Source organism: Sus scrofa, chromosome 5, assembly GCF_054392235.1.
Source record: "Sus scrofa isolate SSC_HxYL_T2T_F1_AM1 chromosome 5, Sscrofa_HxYL_maternal_Yorkshire_Landrace_v2.0, whole genome shotgun sequence".
Taxonomy (NCBI): Eukaryota; Metazoa; Chordata; class Mammalia; order Artiodactyla; family Suidae; genus Sus; species Sus scrofa.
This window is the reverse complement of record NC_139387.1, coordinates 14995304-15013124: the sequence shown is the minus strand read 5'-3', so window position 1 is coordinate 15013124 and position 17821 is coordinate 14995304. Positions and strand designations below refer to the sequence as shown.

The window sequence follows — 17821 nt, the reverse complement described above, 5'->3', positions numbered from 1 at the left end:
TTTAATTGTGTCCTGTTAATAGTGGAGGAATGATTTTGAAAGCTTATTTGATATTTATTTGGCTAAATATCCTAAGATCTTCTAGCTTTTCTTCGTGAGGCTTTAAAACTTTAAGAACTAGAGTAGCAAATAAGAAAGTCTCTGGGTTTTTCTTTCCCCAATTTTTCCTTTCTTTCTTTCCCTCCCAGTTAGTCATGCTTCCAGGATAGGTGATAAGGGACCCATGAAAATATAGGAGTTTCCATTGTTGCACAGGGGAAACAATCTGACTAGAATCCATGAGGATGTGGGTTCGATCTCTGATCTCACTCAGTGGGTTGGGGATCCAGTGTTGCCATGAGCTGTGGTGTAGGTCACAGATGCGGCTCGGATCTGGCATGGCTGTGGCTGTGGTGTAGGTGGGCAGGTGTAGCTCTGATTCGACCCCTAGCCTGGGAACTTCCATATGCTGCAGGTGCAGCCCTAAAAAGCAAAATAAATAAATAAATAAAATAAAATATAAAATAACATAAATGGATTATTTTACAGTCCTGGATGTCAGCAGCCCTGAAGTCAAAGTGTCAGTAGAGCTGTGTGACTTCTGGTGGCCTTAGCAAGAATCTCCTTTCTTGCCTTTTCCAGTTTCTAGAGACCACCTGCATTCCTTGGCTTGTGGCTCCTTCCTCCATCTCTAAGACCAATAGCATAGCATCTTCAAATCTCTCTCTCTCTCTGACCTCTGCCTCTGTCATCCCATCTCCTCTGTCTGACTCTCCTACCTCCCTGTCACAAGGATGCTTTGTAATCACATTGGACTCATCCAGATAATCCAGGATAATCTCCCCATCTCCAGGTCCTTTATATAATCACATCTGCAAAGTCCCATTTGCCATGCAAAGGAATATATTTGCAGGTTCTGGCCCCATCTCTGGGGGCTATAACTCTGCCTGTCATAGATGGGAGGGGATTTCAGGCAGGAGAAAGTGCTTAAACAGAGGCATGGTAAACATAGTGCCAAGTGCTGTGTGAGTGCACAGGAAGAGAAGTTAGAGCCTTTGGGGACCTCCTCCTAGGCGAGAAGTGGTTTCTGGCTCTGAGTTCCTAGATAGGAGGGGCTGGGGGTCAGTCTGGGTAGAACCGTGGGCCAGGAAATGTATTCTGAAGAATAGTGCTGTCTTTACTTAAATGGTATGTGGATTTGGGGTAGCTCGTGTGGGGAGGGACAGTTTGGAGCCTAGGCAGAACCTCCTTCCATGCAGACGGGGAGCGGGAATGGGCACATCCATGGCCAGGTTTTGATAAACTATAGAGACTGGAAAATCCAGTGTGTGCTAGAGCATGGACCCAGTACATGAGACAGTCCTGAAGCCAGGGTCATTTCTACCCTGTGTCCCCCACTATATGGGCAGGAAGGCAAACCCCAGGTGACCACGAGGTGGCCAGGTCCCTCTGGGGTCAGCAAACCTGCAGCCTGGGTTCCAGCTGCCCCTGTGTCTGTCCCCACAGTGAGCACTGATGCCAACAAAGTCTTTAATCCCAGAGAAGAGAATAGCGTCCATCAAATGGAGCGTCCAGTAGACCCAGGGCCCTAGGAAGAGGCTGGACCCAAATTCTGAAGATTTGTGCAGATCCCACCCATCTTGCTGGCAAACTGTGAAGGCCTGAGCAAGTTATTTAACTTCTCAGGATCTCAATTCCCTCATCTAAAAAAGTGTGGATATAACTTCTGCTCCAGGGGAAGTTGGGAAGATCCCATGACATAATGCTATGGAAGGTGCCTTCCAAATAAGAGTGCTCTGCTTTTTGGGAGCGTAGCGTTTTTGGAAGAAGATTCTAACTTGGAAGGTGCTCATCCTCCCAGGATCCCATAGCCCCTCTCAGTTAACCAGAACACTCTGTTTTCCAGAACAGTCTGTCCCAGAACATTATGGGGGAACAGAATGCCTGGTCCCAGGCATCTGTGCCCTGGCAAAGAAGAGGAGGTGGAGGCCTTTTAAACCCTCTTCCCCCTCCCTGAGCCCTGCCTGTTGGTGGTTATGGGAGAATCCAAGTCCCCCACACCTGCACCCCAGGCCATTGGGGGTGGGGGGGTTACGGGTAGTGAGGCAGTGAAAGGTCCCCTCGCCTGCATGCAGGGATGTTTCCAGCAGCTCTGCCGCATTTGAAATTCAAATAGCTGCAGCGCTTCCTGCACTGTATTAACTTTCACGATTACCAGGGAGAAAGGCTCACAACGGAACTCTCAGGTCAACCATGTAATGGTTTTGTCCCCGTGAATTATGGAGCCCGCCCCCCAGTCTCCTCCACTGAGAGAGGGGGAGATGTGAGGCGCCAGGCACAGCCTCTTTGTGAAAGCCTCCTGCAAGCTAAAAATGTAATTTTTGAACGTGCTTATTAAAGCTAAAAGAGAACTTGAGCCTCAACCTCTGACCCACGTCCAGGTGGCCCCAGCGTGGTTGGTCAGGGCAGGTCCCAGGGTCCCCTCCTCCCAAATATTTTTTATGTTTATGGGCTAAGCATGGGCTAAGGACTTCTCTGAAATGATCTTCCATGCACTTCAGAGCAACCCTCTGAAAGCAAGTTCTGTAATCCCCATTTCAGAGATTGGCATAACGAGGCCCAGATGGAAATGGAATCAGCTGACCCGAATTAGAAATCCACCTCCCGGGAGTTCCCGTCGTGGCGCAGTGGTTAACGAATCCGACTAGGAACCATGAGATTGCGGGTTCAGTCCCTGCCCTTGCTCAGTGGGTTAACGATCCGGCGTTGCCGTGAGCTGTGGTGTAGGTTGCAGATGCGGCTCGGATCCCACGTTGCTGTGGCTCTGGCGTGGGCCGGTGGCTACAGCTCCGATTCAACCCCTAGCCTGGGAACCTCCATATGCCGCGGGAGCGGCCCAAGAAATAGCAACAACAACAAAAAAAGACAAAAAAAAAAAAAAAAAATCCACCTCCCAAACCAGGCTCCATCCCTGAAGATAAGCCTGTGCCTTGCACCAAATACGAATCTTCTCAGCTCTGGTTAATTCACCTCCCAAAGTGGGGATCATTTACTGACCTGAGGGGCTGCTCTGGTGAATAAATGAATGAAGGTGTGTAATTACAGGGGCAACTCCAGGAGCAGCAGCTCTGTGATTCTTTTGCCTAAATCCTTGGCTTCCTGGGAACCACGTCTTTGACCGCCATTTCCCTGCTCTGCCCCCAGGGGTCGCCATTCAGAGTCTGCGCCCTGACACCCACTCCCGTCTCTGTAAATGGCTTCCAGAAAGAAAAGAGGGCAGTCTTCAAAGAAATTAGAAGAGCCTGGAACAAAAATCATTTAAACTTAAAGCAAAACTCCAAGCTGAGCCCAGAGCAAGGCCTTTAAGCACCCGCTGCCATCAGCTACATCTGCAAGGAGCGCTGGGGCGGGGGCAGGGCCTGCAGTTTGTTTATTGTGGGGCTTTAGGACTAAGGTGTGAGTTCTCGAATGAAAGAATGAACAAACCCAAGCAGTAGCTGGAGAAGCATGAGGAAACCCGGGACTAAGAGGTAAAAGGCTTGAGGAAGGAGGCCTTGACCGGAGCCAGGGGGCCTGGGGCCACCCTGGGGCTGCTACCTGCCGGTTGTGTGACCTCAGGTGAGGCATTCGTGTGCCTGAGCCCTTCCATTTCCCGCTGGTGGAACTGCAGGTGGGGCCAGCCTAGAGTCCAGCGCTTTTGGACCCAGGATCTCCGGGAAGCCCTGACAGCGCTGTAGGGAGAACCTCTGCAGTGCGATTTCTCTTTGTCCCATGTGGGTCTGATTCACAGAGCAGGGACCAGCCGCACCGCTCTGATGAAGCAGAACTCTTTAGATTTAAATTGCCCATCTCAGCATCTTGTCTCCAGATGGCATGCGAGACCCCCAGCAAATGGACATCCCAACACATGGAAAGGTCAGGCTGCTAGGAACCTCTCCCCCACTTCTCCTTTCTTTGCCTGTATCTTCCTTCCCAGCCTAGGAGGCGCTGAGCTTCTGGAGGGAGGGGCCCCGCCGTCGCAAGCAGCGCGGTGGAGCCTAAGAACATCCGCAGTCCTATTCCCTCCGCGAACCTCAGCCACATCACTGCATTTTTCAGATCTCTGTTTTTGCGTCTGAAAATGAGGGCAATAAGATACCCATTTCTAAAGGAAAGATGTGAGATTTAACTTCAGTGATGAATTTAGCACAGTGGCTGGTATGCAATAAGTGCTTAATAAATGTTCTTCTCCCCTTAATAGTAAAGCTTTGCTGTCCGAATGATGAATGTGTGGTTGCTGGAATTCTGAATCATGAATTGCCCATGGGGGTGGGTTGGAAATGATTTGAAGGATTTCCTGGGGCTACTTGTCTCTGTCTTATTCTTATGGATTCTTTCTCCCTATTTCTCTCTCTCTCCCTCCCATCCTCCCTCTCTCTCTTTCTCCCCACGTCTCTCTCTCTCGCTTTCTCTTTCTTTTCCCTCCCTTCCTTCTTTCCTTCTTTCTTTCCTTTTCTGCTCTCTCTTTTCTTTCAGTGTTTTTCTTCCCATAATGGAGTTGAAGAAAATTCTCATTTCCCCCCTCTGGGTTATGATATGTATTTTTTTAATGGGCATGTGAAATAATTCCGGTATCTCAGGCCAAAGAATTCAGCTTTGGAAATGGTGCTCTTGCACCAGGCAGACGAACCCCATATAGCAGCCCCAGAACATTATGTGACACCACGAACGGCCCGTTCTGCTTTGATAGGTTTGGAAGAAATGACATTAAAGAGAGAAAACTATGGCACCGTAGAGGACGAATTTTCTTTCTCTTGCTCACGATGTAATCTGAGATGAGATTGGTGCGCTTCGATAGCTCTTTGCACTCTCAACCTTGCCGTGTGCGAGGTGGAGCCCTCATTTCTTTTCCAGCCGGAGGCTTCGAAGGTGAGCCTTTTGAGATCAGGTTGAAGGCAGGGTTGTCTGCAATGCCGGCCACCCTCCTGCTGCCTCCCGGCACCTCCTGTGGTCCTGAACACTTGGAAGGGGTTGGGGAAATGGATGGATGTGCTCCTTGGAGCTCATAAATAACTGTCTTGACCTGGCCCCTTCTAATTCATCCTCCGCACAATCGCCCCATCACACTGTTAAACACAGATCGTGTCTTGCTTTAAATTCTCCATGGGTTTCCCACTGCCTCCAAAGTCTGGGCCCCTTAGTAGGGATGACAAGGCTTTTGGAATCTGACTCCTGCCTGCGTCCTGTCCACCCAGACAACCAGACACACGTGCTCTTTCCTGCCTCCCTGCTCTCCACTCATTCTTTCATTCAGCAAAGATGTATTGGCCAACTATGTGCCAGTCATTGTATTTGGTATTGGGGTTAAGAATGACTCAGGGAGTCTCCATTGCGTTTTGGTGGTAACAAACCTGACTAGTATCCGCGAAGATGCAGGTTCAATCCCTGGCCTCACTCAGTGGGTTAAGGATCTGGCATTGCCATGAGCTGTGGTGGTAGGTTGCAGATGCGGCTCAGATCTGCATTGCTGTGGCTGTGGCGTAGGCTGGCAGCGGCAGCTCCAATTCAGCCCCTAGCCTGGGAACTTCCATTTGCCACAGGTGCAGCCCTAAAAAAAAAAAAAAAAAAAAAGAGAGAATAACTCAGATCACAAGGTCTCTGCCCTCATGAAGCTTACAGTCCCCAGGGGTGGACCGTGGAGGAGAGATTCTTAAAAATTTAGAGAAACCTATCGATAAAATAATCACTAATTGTGATAAGTGATGAATTTAGTAATAATTTAAAAAACAGATGTGATATGGAATAATGGGGCAGGGCTGAATGAAACACCTTTAGACAGAGTGGTGAGGGAAGGTTTCTCTGAGGCCATGACATTTCTGTTCAAAAAGGACCATCTCATATGGAACAGCGGGGTACAAGGGATCCAGGTCTAGGGCACAACGTATGCGAAGACTGTGAAATGGGGGAAGAGTTTGGTGTGCTCAGAGAACTAAAAGGAGGCCGGGTTGTCTGTGTAGTCATGACCAAATGGGAGAGTAATGTAGGGTGAGGTTGGAAGACTAGATCCTGAGGCTTGAGGCCAAGGTTAAGAGCTGAGAGTTCCTGCTAAAGGGAAGAGGAAGCCATTAGAGGGTTTTTAAACAAGGGAGCAATACCTTATTTACATTTTAATTCCTCTGTTAAGAAAGAATGAATGGGCTCGGGCAAGAAAGAAAGTGGGAAAACCAGATAAAAGGCTGTTGGTACCTCCATGCTATTTTCCACAAATATAGAACTACCATATGATCCAGCTGTCCCATTCCTGGCATATATCTGGACAAAACTTTAATTCAAAAAGATACATGCACTCCTATGTTCATGGCAGCACTATTCACAATAGCCAAGACATGGAAACAAACTAAGTGGTCCCCCACAGATGAATGGATTAAGAGGATGTGGTACATATATTCAATGGAATACTACTCAGCCATAAAAAAGGACAAAATAATGCCATTTGCAGCAACATGGATGCAACTAGAGATTCTCATACTAAGTGAAGTAAGTCAGAAAGAGAAAGACAAATATCGTATATCACTTATATATAGAATCTAAACTATGGCACAGAAAGTTCCCTTTGTGACTCAGCAGGTTATGAACCCGACTGGTATCCATGAGGATGTGGGTTAGATCCCTGGCCTCACTCAGTCGCTCAGGGATCTGGCGTTGCCATGAGCTGTGGTGTAGGCTGAAGATATGGCTCGGATCTCGTGTTGCTGTGGCTGTGATGTAGGTCAGCAGCTGCAGCTCTGACTCAACCAGTAGCCTGGGAACCTCCATGTGCCACAGGTGTGGCCCTAAAGAACAAAAATAAACAAACAAAAAATATGGCACAAACGAGCCTATCTGCAGAACAGAAACAGACTCATGGACATAGAGATCAGACTTGTGGTTGCCAAGGGGGAGAGGGAGAGAGTGGACAGGGTGTTTGGGGTTGGTAGATGCAAACTATTGCATTTAGAATGGATAAACAATGAGGTCCTACCGTACAGTACAGGGAACTCTATCCAATCCCTTGGGCTAGAACATGATGGAAGATAGTATGAGAAAAAGAATGTATATCTATGTATGACTGGGTCACTCTGCTATACAGCAGAAATTGGCACACCACCATAAATCAACTATACTTCAATAAAAAAACAAAACAAAACAAAAAGGCAGGAGTTCCCGTTGTGGCACAGTGGGAAGGAATTTGACTAGTAACCATGAGATTTGATCCCTGACCTCACTCAATATGTTAAGGATCTGGTATTGCCATGAGCTGTGGTGTAGGTCTCAGACGCAGCTCAGATCTGGCATTGCTGTGGCTGTGGTGTAGGCCAGCAGCTACAGCTCCGATTGACTCCTAGCCTGGGAACCTCCACATGCTGAGGGTGTGGCCCTACAAAAGCAAAAAAACGGGGGGGAGGCACTGTTGGAGCCCCCAGACAAGAAGGGATGGTGGCCTGGAGGAACAGTAGCAGTGGGGATAGAGAGAAATGCAGATTGGAGCTAAATTTGGAAGGTAAAACCCACAGGACTTTCTACTCTTATGCACAAAATGGTGATGGGGGGTGGAATCCAGAAGACTCTTGGGTTTCCAACCGGAGAGACTGAAACAATGGTGGCACCCCTTACTGACTGGGAGAGCTTAGGGGGCAGGAAGAAGGGAACAGGTTTAAGGGAAGCCACAAGTGTACTTGGGGTGTGCAAAATTCTTGAAACACAAAATTCTTTATACATACTCCTGCTCTTAGTCCTGTACCCAGCACACAGTAGGTGCTAATAAATGCTCATTCAATTAATATGTACTCAAATCTATCTAATCGGTAGGTCTTCAGTTTTGGTCCCTGCTGATGCAGCTCTGGGGTGGGGGGTACACCCAGAGAATCCACACTTGAATAGGCCCCAGGAAGATAGTCTGCCTCGTTCCCAGGGCCCAATGCCACATGAGAAGGCAGACCCCTTGTTCACAGTTGTTAAGAAATTCAAGATGGTAACAGAAGAGCATTAAACGAAGCACAAGGTCACAGACCCATGAAGCTGGCCTTGCTCCCAGATAGAAAACTGAACTCTTGAGGACAAATGTAGGTTCATCCAGGGTTTCTGAGATAGATACTGATGCAGAACTCTCCTAGAAGTGGCAGAAGGGGCCCAGAGGTTTAAGGAACCCCGTGGGGACAGACCGTGTGCAGCCTGCAAGTCTCAGGACTGTGTGCAGCCTGCGAGTCTCAGGACTGTGTGCAGCCTGCAAGTTTTGGGAAGTGATTCAGCTGCGCATGTCTCCTTGATGATGCGTCTGCCCTGCCTCTTGGGGCAGCCCTGGTGCAGCAGGCAGCAGCCACGTTGGAGGTGGGAAGGCAGATCCTCGTGTGGATGGGGCTGGTGTCCTTCTTGGGGCAGGAGGAGGTGGCCGCCCCTGCTTTCTGGACTCCAGGCCCCAAAGGCCATGCTGGGCAGGGAGAAAAACATTTTCACTCCTTTACTTTACTCTCTCCTTTTCCTATAACGTTTGTATCTCTGTTAGATCAGATTGCTTTAAATTATAATAAATAATAATAATAACAAATGCCTGCTAAATATTCAGCTCTTGGTTTGTCACCTTATGTGCGGGTGGGTCATATTTAGCCTGAGGTCATGCAGCTAGTGAGGGGCAAACAAAACAAAAACTAGTGAGGGATTTGAACCCCTGTGTCTCTGATTTCAAAGCTGGAGTACGGTGCCACACTGCTGGGAGATGGTCCCTACCACCTCTTAACTCCATGGTTTTAAGAAAATCTCCTAATCTCTGAAAAATCTTACCATCTAAGCTATTGAGATGGTTATGTGACCCCATCTAAAGTGAGCTCGTGTGTTGACACAAAGAAGGTTGTTCGGTACTTGTTTCTCCTCCCTGTTCCTTTGCTGTCGAGGTATGGGATACTCAGATCCCCTGCTCACTGGAGAATGGCAGTGGTGGGAAAGAGATACTTCTACGCCTCTGTGCCTTTGCTCATGCTGGTCTGCCTGGAAAGCCCCTTTTCCTTCTTGGGAAGGATCCTTCAAGGCCCAATTGTAAAGTGATTATTGTTTTTTGGTGTTGTTTCCCTGACTAGTCACCAAACCTCTGAAGGTATAAACAGTATCTCATTCACCACTGTTTCCTCTTTGCCTACTGCAGCTCTCAGTATGTAGTTGGTCCCGTAACAGATAGGTAGTGCTGCATAAGAAACCATCCCCATTGAAAAAGACACATGGACCCACATGTTCATTGCAGCACTATTCACCTAGCCAAGACATGGAAACAACCATGATTGGATTAAGAAGATGTGGTATATATACACAGTGGAATACTACTCAGCCATAAAAAGAACAAAATAATGCCATTTGCAGCAACATGGATGGAGCTAGAGACTCTCATACTAAGTGAAGTAAGTCAGAAAGAGAAAGACAAATACCATATTATACCTGGAGTCTAATATATGGGACAAATGAACCTTTCCACAGAAAAGAAAATCATGGACTTGGAGAACAGACTTGTGGTTGCCAAGGGGGAGGGGGAGGGAGCGGGGTGGATCGGGAGTTTGGGTTTAATAGATGCAGAATATTGCCTTTGGAATGGATAAGCAATGACATCCTGCTGTATAGCCCTGGGAACTGTATCTAGTCACTTATGATGGAGCATGATAATGTGAGAAAAAGAAAATATACTTGTATGTGTGACTGGGTCACCTTGCTGTACAGTAGAAAATTGACAGAACACTGTAAACCAGTTATAATGGAAAAAATAAAAATCATTATTTAACAAAATCCCAAACTCCAAATGACTTAAATAATAACCATTTATTAATGCCCATAAGTCTGGGGACAGCTGGATAGTTCTTCTGGTCTCGTGCATCTTCAGAGTCAGCTGTCGGTTAGGACATCAGCTCTGCTACTTCCTGGGCTGGGCTTTCGCACAGGTTTGGGAGACGACTGGCCACAGGCAGGTCTAAGATGACCTCCAATGGAACATCTGATGGCCCAGAGCCTCATCTGGGCCTTCCGCACAGTTACTCATCCTGCAGCAGGCTAGCTGAGGTTCATTCACAGGGCTGCATTAGAGTGACAAAAGAGGGAGTGGAGCTGAACAGAATTTCTCTAGATCTAGCTCAGAACTGGAACACTAGCACGTCTGTTGCATTCTCGTGGCTGAATGAAGTCACGAGGTCCAGCTTAGAACCTGTAAGGAAGGGCCTTCCCAGAGCATATCGATCAGAGAGACATGAATGATTAGAGACACAGTGCACTATACATGTTTATTAAATAAATAGATGTACACGTCACATGATGGGGACCATTCTAAGCTTTTCCAGTGCTATGCATTGAATGATCGTGTCCCCACTAAAATTTATATGTTGAAGCCTAAACTCCAAATGTGATGATGTTTGGAGGTGGGGCCTTTGGGAGTTGCTTAGGTCCTAAGGGTGTGGGGAGCCTTTATAAATGGGGTTAGTACCCTTATAAACGAGACCCAAGAAAGCTGCCCTATGCCTTCCACCATGTGAAGCTATGGCAAAAAGATGGTCATCTATGAATCAGGAAGCAAGTCCTTGCCAGATACCGAAGCCTCCAGTTTCTTGATCTTCCAGCCTCCAGAATTATGATATTTAAATTTCTGATTATATGCCCCCCAGTCTGTGGCATTTTGTTTTAGCAGCCCAAATGGATTAAGACATCCATACTAATGCATCTGATTCTGACAACTCCCTGAAATAGCTACTAAGTTTTATTCCTACTTCATAGATGAAGAAACTGAAACACAGAGAGGTTATGTAATTGGCCCAAGATCACATAGCCAGGAGGTGGTAGAACCTGGATTTGAACCTGGACAGTTAGTTGGCTCCAGGGACCATGTATGTGGCCACTAAGGTAGTCTTAAAACCCCTCTGAGATCCTAGGCAGCCCTTAATACTGTTGGCAACCACTTACATTAGCCTGGAATAATTGTTTGACAAGCGCGTTTTGGACGGCGGTCGTTGTTTTTAATCCGAGGGTGTGGAAATTTGAGATATGGCATTTGAGGATCATTTAAATACAAACTGCTTCAAAAGCTGTCCCAAATTTTACTGCCTGGCTGCAGAGCCAGCCTGCCGAAAGATAGACTCCCAAGTTTTATTGACTGTCACCATGGCAATTTCAAAGACATTGGTTATGCCGAAGGATTTCCTGACACTTCTTGTTCATAATGGCGCTGGCAGGTCCCAGGCAGACTGATCTATGGCTTTTAATCAACTAATGGACAGGGTCTCCAGGTACAGATTCACAGCATTCAATCTTGTTAGCGCAGAAAAAATTCTGTAAGCTCAGAGCCATCCCAGCTCCCAACCCAGAGCCAGAGTCCTTCTGGGCAGACAGCAGTAACTTGGCCCTCTTTAGCCTGATAAAAAGCAGCAGTGTCACCCACAGCACCAGAGGCACGGCTGCAGCTGCCTCCTGTGTGCCAGCCCTAATGCCCTGTCCCTCCTTCCGTATCTCCTGCTTGGCTACGGGGACCAAGAGAAGCAGTGGCTCAAGGGTTCACCCCATGAGAGTCAATCAGGATGTGGCAGTAAGAACAGAGGCTGTGGCAACAGGAAGAAATGGCTTTGTGTTCCTTCTGTGTCCATTAGTGTCTTGCTGGACCTTGCCCAGCCTCAGTTTCTTCCTCTGTGAAATGGGAATGACAGTGCTGTGAAGATGGAAATGCACGATGCATTTAACTTTGCAAGAGGTTTCCTGCCGCTCTCTTCATCCTCTTCCTCCTTGTCGTCACCATGGCTGAGGCTGTCTCTTCCTCCCAGGCTGGACGAGAAGGAGGTCATGTCTACTGGGTCCCTACGGTGTGCCAGGCACTGTTGCCAGTGCTTTATGCCGGCTCTTTTATTTCACTGTCACCCTTCCTTGTGGGATAAAGGGGTTTTACTGTGATTTTACAGGTGAAGGGAATGGGGTCAGTGACTTTGGGAAGGTCGCTCAGCAAGCAGGAGCAGAGCTGGGACTGAAGGCTAGTGTGTGGGCCAAGACCGAGGTCCACAGCCTCTGGGCAGCTGGCAGTGGGATGGGACATCAGCCCCATCAATACTTGTTGAATGAGTCTGGTGGCACGGGCCCCCTCCTGAAAGTCTTCACGGGGGAAACTCAGCATGGCTGGGTTGATGGATTCTACCAGGGACCCATGAATGTCACAGCTAGAAGGGGGCTTACTCCCTCATGCTGCTGATGGGGAAACTGAGACCCAGTGTGCTCAAGTGACCGGGTCCAGAGTCATGGAGCCAGCTGGGGGCAGAGCCAGGACTTAACCCCACATGTCAAGGGGAGCATCTGTGGCCAGGAGGGCCCTGTAGGGTGAAAGAATGGACAGCCAGCCTCTGGACACACCCTTCCCAACACCCCTCATTCCTGAGTTATCTGCTGCCCCCCATGAATGAGGCCCCAAAAGAAGGAACCTCCCCTGCCAGGCGCCCTGAGCATGAGGCTTTTATGTTTCTTTACCTGCCACCTTCTGCACGCCCACTCATTCCAGGCACTGGGATAGAGGCTGGTAGTTTGGTGGATGCCTTGAAGCTCTAAGGCCCCTGAGGATGGGGGCGTGTCTCCCCTTCCTCGTGCTCTCCTGGATAATCAAAATCTAGTAGTAGGAATGTGATGGTGACCTAGCGGTTAAGGATTTGGCATTGTCACTGCTGTGGCTCAGGTCATTGCTGTGGTGTGGGTTCAATCCCTGGCCTGGAAACTTCTGTGTGCTGTGGGTTCAGCCAAAGAAAAATCCATTAGTTAAAAAAAAAATAGCTGATATAAAAGACAAAAAATAAATAAATTAAAAAGAGTTCCCATTGTGGCTCAGTGGTTAATGAACCTGAGTAGTAATAATGAGGTTGTGGGTTCGATCCCTGGCCTCGCTCAGTGGGTTAAGCATCTGGCGTGGGCCATGAGCTGTGGTGTAGGTCGCAGACATGGCATCACTGTGGCTGTGGTGTAGGCCGGCGGCTACAGCTCCAATTTGACCCCTAGCCTGGGAACCTCCATATGCCATGGGTGCAGCCCTACAAAAGACAAAAAAAAAAAAAAAAAATAGCTGATGTACATGGGGAGGGGTGTTGACAGTGCACCAGGCACTTCAGATTCATCTTGATTCTCTTTACGACCCTATGAGGTAGCACTGAATTATCCCCCTTTTACAGATGAGGAGACTGAGGCCCAGAGCCATTAAGTGATTTGCCCAAAGTCCCCTACTAGGCAGGTCTAGAGAATCTGAATCCAGAGCCTCTTTTTGCCCTACTGAATCCCGTTGCAAGTGCATCCATCTGTGTATTGATTTATGTAACAAATATTTAATGCATCCTGAGAAATGTGGCTGACACTAGAGATTCAACAGTGAGTAAAATAGACAAAAATCCCTGCTCTTGTGGACCTGACAATCTGGAGGGATAGCCCATAAGCAAGATTTGGTACTAAAATACATAGGATGTTGGAGGAGAGCTAGGGGAGTGCTGGGGCTGCAATTTTAAGGAGGCCAGTCAGAGATGGCCTCAGAGATGACATGATTTCAGAAAAGCCTTGAAGCAAATGAGGAAACACCTATATGCCTCTCTGGGGGAAGAATATTCTGGGCAGAGGGAATAGCAGATGCAGCAAAACACAAGGCAAATGGGAGCAAAGGGGCCAGTTATCAAACTCCAGCTTATTAGCCCTCATGAAACAGACAGGATTGTGCCTGCCCTTTCTTCGGAGGGAAACCCGGGCTTGCTGGCTGGCACGCATAGCCCCTTGTGGTCCACCCTGTGCGATGCAATGTTGACAGGTTGCGCCCGGCCCCTAGAGCACCCCCTGCAGGCTGGCCCATCGCCCCATCTTCCAGGGGTACATCAGCTCCTCACCTTCACCTCTCATCAGATTTTACAGCGGCACTGGAGGGTGAAAAGGAATGAGCCTAGTGAACCTGCAGCAGCATTTTGAGGTGCTAGTCTCAGGGAAGACCGGGAAAGGGGACCCAGCAACCTCTGGCTTCTCTTTTTAAGGGAAAACAAGATTTTCTTTTTTAAGGGAAAACAAGCTGGCTCCCTCTGCCCTGCCGGTGCTCGGCTACTGTGTTCCAGAAAGTGGCTAGTGTCACAGGAGGCAATTTCTCCCCCAAATCCCAACAGGTTTCCAAGCTACCTGTTTTCTGCTTCAAACTCACCAGCCTGTTCTTGCCTTCAGAAGAAAACGGGAAGAGAAAAAAAGCCTTAGACTAGGGGGAGAAAGCCTGGGTTCTGGGCCCAGCTCTCCACTTAGCAGCTGTGTGACCTTAGGCAAGTGGTTAGCCTCTCTGAGCTGTTTTCTCACTGGATGACGAGGAAGCCCATTCTCTCTCATGGTCATTAGGAGTTTACAGTGATGGACTCACTGAGGAAATGGTTTGAAAACACAAGTTCTCCCTCCCTCAGAGGGGCCACAGTCACGGTGTTGCTTCTGTTGCTAATGCGACATCTCCCTTTCCATCTGATAGCAGGAGGCTGGAGGCTGTGCATGGCACTCGGAGAGGGTCCTTGTGGGCAGAGTTAATTTCTTTAAATTCTTGCCCCCTCTACTGGGTTGAGTCGTGTCTCTGCAAAACTCATGTCTCCCCAGAACCTCAGACCATAACCTCATGTGGAAATAGGAGCTTTGCAGGTGTCCTGAGTTTAGATGAGGTCGAACTAGACTAAGGTGGGCCTCTGATCCAATAGGACTGGTGTCCCCATAAGAAGAGAGGACACACAGGACAGACACAGATGGGAGAAGCCCACATGAGAACAGAGGCAGAGATGGGAGGGAGGCAGCTACTGGCAACGGAATCAACGCCAGGGCTAACTGGGAACCACCAGCAGCTGGGAGAGGCTGGGACACACTGTGCCTTCGAGCCTCCCGAAGGAGCCAACTCTGGTGACACCTTGATTTAGGGCTCCTGGCCTCCAGGCTAGGAGAGAAGAGACTTCGGTTATTTAAGCCACCCAGTTGGTAGGAGTTCGTGACGGCAGCCGTGGGAAACAGAGACAGCCCAGCTTTCCTCGTCTTTCCAATCCTTGATTTGAAAGTGGCTTCTGAATAATCAGCTTTCTACTTGAGACTCCTCTTGCACATTTGCCTGGAAAAAGAAAGACAGTTTTGCAGGTGGGGAAGTTGAGGGAGATAAAGGATGCGGATTAGCCTGGAGTCAGAAACCCAAACTTCAGAGATTTCACAGCAGCCCCGAAGCCTCCAGAGAAAGAAAATAAACCGGGCGGGAGCTGGGAATCTTGAGTGTGGTGCTCCTGGCATAATCCAGTGTTCCCCTTGGGCGAGATTCCTACGTTGGCTAGACCTAAAGGGTGCTGATGAACAAATAAGGAGCTCCAGCTGGAGCCAGGGTTTCTCTGGAGAGTTCCCTTGATTTTGCATCATGGGTGGGGGCAAAGAAGAGAGTGTCCCAGGACAAGACCTTCTGCATGGGTCCGGGGGGGGGGGGGAGGCGGGGGGAGGGGGAGGAGTCCGAGCCCTTCCTAAATGACTGCGTTTCCCTTTGGGCCCCTGGAGAGAATCCTGAGCTTGCAATCAACTTCAGTCTCAAAATCCCTTTAGTAGAGGACAGAGCTGGCCTCTGCAGCCCTGAGAACCTTTGTAATTTTTGCACTGGCTTTTTATTCACGGAAACTTATTTTTCTGATTTTTATTAATGCCTCTAGACAGAGGTGAGATTTGAATGTGCAATGAATAAAATGATCTTTCTTGAGTGCATTTTTCAGCCCTCCCATGATTTCTCATGTATTTGGAACAATTTTGGGTGTTTTAGGTTTTGTTGTTGTTTTTGAGAGTTGAGAGATCCTCTAAGCAAGTATTTTGGGAGGAACAAAATCTTCCCTGGGGACCACAGGGTGGGGATGTGAAAGTCAGTCAACAGGCAGATTTGTGGGATCCTTCTGAGGGCCTGGTAACTGAGCTGGACTTTGTGGCAAGTTGTAGTGATGAGAACGGTGATAGTGATGGGGATGATGCTGATGGTGATAAGGGTGATGAGGATGATGATGGTGATGATGGTGATAAGGGTGATAAGGGTGATAAGGGTGATGGGGATGATGCTGATGATGATAAGGGTGATAAAGGTGATGGGGATGCTGATGGTGATGATGGTGATAAGGGTGATGGGGATGCTGATGGTGATAAGGGTGATAAGGGTGATGGGGATGATGATGGTGATAAGGGTGATGGGATGATGATGATAGTGACAATGATGATGATGGTTGTGGTTGTGATGGTGGTGATGGTGACAGTGATGATGATGGTTGTGGTTGTGATGATGGTGATTATCACAACCTTTAAAGACTGGCCATGTCCCGGCCACCCTGCCAAGCCCTTTGCACCCATGATCTCATTTTATCCTTAAAAGCTTCCTATGAGGTAGGTTCTGTGATTACCCCCATTTTATGCACAAGATGACTGAGACACAGAGGGGTTAAGAAACTTGTGCAGAATCACACAGCCAGCAGTGAACAGAGCTGGGATTAGAACTAAGACACGGAGATGCCAAAGCCTGGACCTAAATCACATAAACTCCTTGTGGGACAAGTACTTGCGACAGTGATGACGACACCAGCCGTAAGCTCCTACTTTGTACCAGGCATGTGCTGGGTGCTTTATAAGCATTCCCATTTCATCTCCTCAATGACCCCACAATGGGCTTCTGCCCTCATTTTGCAGATAATGGGCTTCCTCTGATGCTGTGTTACAGGGCCTCAACCAGCCTCACTTTCAATTTTGCATCTAGAGAAGGCTCTTCCTTCCTGGAATCAGAGAAGATGAGGATTCTGGTCCCTCGATTGCCACCAACTCTCTGTAGAACTGTGGGAAGATCTGCCCCCTCTCTGAAAACAAGGGGAAGACACAGTGTCTCCATGGCCTGCCTGAGTCAGTCCAGGGCTGATGGAGCCACATTCGGGGGCGGCTGCAGCCTGGCTTTGTGCCTCGCCTTGCACTGGGCCTGCCTCAGGCCAGCTCTCATGGACCATGCAGATCATCACATGTGCATGAGCTGCAGAGGGGAAGGGTGAAAAGGAGCTTGAGAGCCATGAAACATGTATGTCCTGTGTATGTGTGTGTGTGTGTTGCATGTTGCAGTGGTCAGAGGCCCCTTTCAGGGGGTGATGACATTTGAGCAGAGGGACTGAGCTAACCTGGTTGTCTAGGAGAAGAGCATCCCAGGTAGAGGGAACAGCAGGTGCTAAGACCCTGGGGCTGGAGTAAGCTTATTCATTTGAGAAACAGCAGGGAGATCAGTGTGTCATGATAAGTGATTCTTAACCCAAGTGCTTTTTTCCTGCCCAGGGGATGTTTGGCAAATATCTGGAAACATTTTGGATGACACAACTTGCGGGGGTAGAGGGTTGGGGAGGGAGAAAGGGGGGAGGTGGGAGGTGTGTTTCCTTTTTTTTTTTTGTCTTTTTGTCTTTTTAGGGCCACACCCATGGCATATGGAGCTTCCCAGGCTAGGGGTCTAATCAGAGCTGTATCTGCCAGCCACAGCTACAGCCACAGCAACACAGGATCCAAGCCACGTCTGCGACCGACACCACAGCTCACAGCAACGCCGGATCCTTAACCCATTGAGTGAGGCCAGTAATCGAAGCCGCAGCCTCATGGTTCCTTGTCAAATTCGTTAACCACTGAGCCATGACGGGAACTCCAAGGAGGTGTGTTTCGAACGCTTATGGCGTCTAGAGGCCAAGGATGCTACTAAACATTCTGCAGTGCACAAGACAGCGCCCCCATCCCATGTACACACCCCTCCCCCCAAGTTCATCTCTAGTCCAAAATGTCAGTTATGTTCAAGTTGAGAAAGCCTGGTCTAGGGAGA

At 48.6% G+C, this 17821-nt stretch overlaps 1 protein-coding gene across 4 annotated transcripts in view; it reads left to right on the top strand.

The window, feature by feature from the left end:
* The window catches only part of ABTB3 (ankyrin repeat and BTB domain containing 3), a 315516-nt gene that overhangs the window by 120293 nt on the left and 177402 nt on the right, over window positions 1-17821 (top strand). The window lies entirely within an intron of this gene.